The 3422-nt window shown below is 35.4% G+C and overlaps 1 pseudogene across 1 annotated transcript; it reads left to right on the top strand.

Annotated features, from left to right (window-relative positions):
* Positions 1-403: 403 nt before the first annotated feature.
* On the top strand, positions 404-2196 carry LOC114256746 (cytochrome P450 94A2 pseudogene; annotated as a pseudogene). The gene has a single exon (XR_014346950.1). The product of XR_014346950.1 is annotated as a cytochrome P450 94A2 pseudogene (transcript).
* Positions 2197-3422: the final 1226 nt, after the last annotated feature.

The following is a 3422-nucleotide window of genomic DNA, read 5'->3' as shown; positions in this document are numbered from 1 at the left end:
AAACCAGAGAGCCTTACCATTCATAGTATTGAATTATATAATTTGTAATAATTAAATTCACAAATAACATCGGTATCATAATATTCCCCTATATAAATAGAACCAATGGCAATTTGATTGGAAGTAACGCAATGTGATTGGAAGCCTAGGAATGGCCCGAGACATTTAAAAAGTAAAGAGAGAACTAAAAAGCCGTGCATATTGTTACTTCTAAAAGCAAATAATAATAACTAGGTACGTAACATTTACGAAGGAAATATAGTTTGTTATTTGTCAACGTTGGTTTTTTTGACCATGAATAAGTAGAAGTCTAAACTCAATTATATGTGACGCAAAGGAATGTGTGGTCCTCTATGTAATTGTTTTTTTTTCCCCCTATAAATGCCCTATCATCTCTACCCCCAATTTTCATTGCAACACATCTTTAGAATCACATTCTCAGTAGCCATGTTAAGCCTCGAGCTCTCAACTTCTTTGCTCTTTTGCCTTCTTTCTTTGCTCTTCTTGTTCATCCTCAATTCCAAGTCCATTTTCACAACCTTTTTTTCCTCCAACAAGTCGCCTAAGATTCCAAGATCATACCCACTTGTGGGCTCCTTCCCCGCATTCTATGCGAATCGACATCAACTCATCCAATGGACATCTGATTTGGTGACCAGCACACCCACTTCTACTGTCGTCCTCAACCGCTCTCTAGGTCGCCGCCAAGTCTTCACCGCCAACCCTTCCAATGTCCAGCACATTCTCAAGTCCCATTTCCATATCTACCAAAAGGGCGATATGGCTCGAACACTTATCTGGGACCTACTCGGTGATGGCATCTTTAATGTCGACGGCGAGAGCTGGAAGTTCCAGAGACAAGTTGCCAGTCATGAATTCAACACCAAATCTTTACGCAAATTCATCGAGACTGTTGTTGATAAAGAGCTCTCAGACCGACTCACTCCGACCTTCTCTGCCGCTGCTGTAAATAAAAATGTGCTGGACCTTCAGGACATTCTGCAGAGATTTGGATTCGATAACATATGCAAGATTGCTTTCGGACACGATCCTGCGTATTTACTACCATCTCTGCCGCAAGAAAAATTTGCGCTAGCCTTTGAAAATGCTGCTCGAATCAGCGGTGAAAGGTTCGGAGAGTTCCATCCCCTGATTTGGAAAATTAAACGGGTTCTCAACATTGGATCAGAGAAACAAATGCGAATTGCTGTAAATGAAGTTCGGGAATTCGCAAAAGAAATAGTCAAAGAAAAGAAGCAAGAACTGGGTGAAAAATCATCACTCGAATCCGTTGATCTTTTATCACGATTCTTGAGTTCTGGTCATTCAGATGAAAACTTCATCATTGATATAGTGATCAGCTTCATATTGGCAGGTCGCGACACCACATCAGCCGCCTTGATATGGTTCTTCTTGCTGGTCTCTAAACACCCAAATGTCGAAAATGAGATTCTCAAAGAGATCAATGACAAGTCCGAAGCTGCGACTTTCGAAGAAGTAAAAGACATGGTTTACACGCATGCGGCCCTGAGCGAGAGCATGAGACTCTACCCACCGGTCCCCGTTGACGGAAAAGAAGCGGTAGATGATGACGTGTTACCGGATGGGACGGTAATCAAGAAAGGTACGAGAGTGGCTTACCATCCTTACGCAATGGGGCGGTCGGAAAAGCTGTGGGGGTCGGACTGGGCAGAGTTCCGGCCGGAGAGGTGGTTGGAAATGAGAGACGCGGCGGCCGGACAGTGGAGCTTCGTGGCAAGGGACCCATACACGTATCCAGTGTTCCAGGCCGGTCCGAGGATATGCCTAGGGAAAGAGATGGCGTTCTTGCAGATGAAGAGAGTGGTTTCAGGTGTGTTGAGGCGGTTCCGGATAGTGCCAGCTTTTGAGGAAGGTATTGAGCCTGTTTTCATAGCTCATCTGTCGTCGAAGATGAAAGGTGGCTTTCCGGTGAGAATTGAAGAGAGGGTGTAGAATTTCTAATGGAGGCGACGTTGGTTGACTGATATAATTGCCGGGAGAAGGATTAATTGCTTTGAATATTTATTTATTTATTTATATAAAATTCTTTAACAATTAACATAATGATCAGTGGAACGTGTTTGTCGTACGATTGTTCTCCCTTAGGTGTTGTTTGGGTTTGTTTAAATAAGTGTATTTTTTAAAAAAATTTATTAAATATGGATTGGGTATGAATTGAGTATGAAGTGATCTGATAGAGAGGTGATGAGACTTAAATAAGATGATATGACTTAAATAGGATAGTGATTTTTTAATTTTTTTAAGTTATGACAAATAAGGCCTTACATTCCGACATTGTTTGAAATATGTTATTTTAATAATTTTTTAGTTTTTTTATAAAGTAATATGTAAAAAAATAAAAAATAATGTGATAATTTATAATAATTTTTCAATTTTTTTAAATTAAAATATACTGTTGACAAATGAAATCTCAATTATTTTATATAGAAAAAAACCTTAAAAAGTTTATTATTGTGTTCATAGTTACAAAATGAGTCTGGTTATCGATTATCAAGACATAAGTAAGAGGTAAAGAATTTAAAAATTATAAGATATTTTTTTATTAAATTTAATGTATTTTTATTGAAATTAATATTTTTTTAGTATTTATATATATTTTTAAACAAAAAATGATATAGAAGCCTCCTTTTAAATTCATTTTGCAGATTTAGCATTGTTGTTCGACAACAAAAGTTAGACTTACTTTTCAAATCTAATGATGTGATAACTAAATATTTTCTCATATTTTCTGTAACTATTAATTAATTATATAATTTAGACATTATTAAATTTAAAAAATAAATTTACAAAGTGAGAAAAATTATACAATAATTCTAAAGTATCACGTGATCATCACTCATGCATCATCCAACCAATAGGATTTCTAAAGTATCAGGTGATCATCACTGATGCATCATCCAACCAATAGGATTTGCTTTCACGTGATGTCACTTTCATTAATTGCAAGGAAAGAATTTGATTTAATTTTGATTTCTTTTTCTTTAATTGCCAAACTAGCCTCATCATTCTTTATCTTATTTGCACATTATACTACAAAAATTAAAATTAAATCATCAAACTCAACTCACAATAACGTGGAAGAATTAATTTAATAAAAATATAATAATGATTAAAAAAAAAATTGGGCACTTTTAACCATTCATCAACACACTTTTCATGTATACGCGTAGAATTTATTATATTTAAAAATCAATTAGTGAGAAGTGCTAAATAAGTAAGTTTTTTTTTTTTTTTTTTGCGCATATTATCAAAGATATGCAAAAAATAAAGAAGTAATTTGACCTAAATAAGTCAAAAAGTCAATAAATTAGTTTATAAACTACTTTTCAAAAGAGGCCATAAGATGTGAAACGTTTCCGTAGTAAAATACTCAGGTCATA

Source organism: Camellia sinensis, chromosome 12, assembly GCF_055761805.1.
Source record: "Camellia sinensis isolate YWXY chromosome 12, ASM5576180v1, whole genome shotgun sequence".
Taxonomy (NCBI): Eukaryota; Viridiplantae; Streptophyta; class Magnoliopsida; order Ericales; family Theaceae; genus Camellia; species Camellia sinensis.
This window is presented reverse-complemented; position numbering and strand designations above follow the sequence as displayed.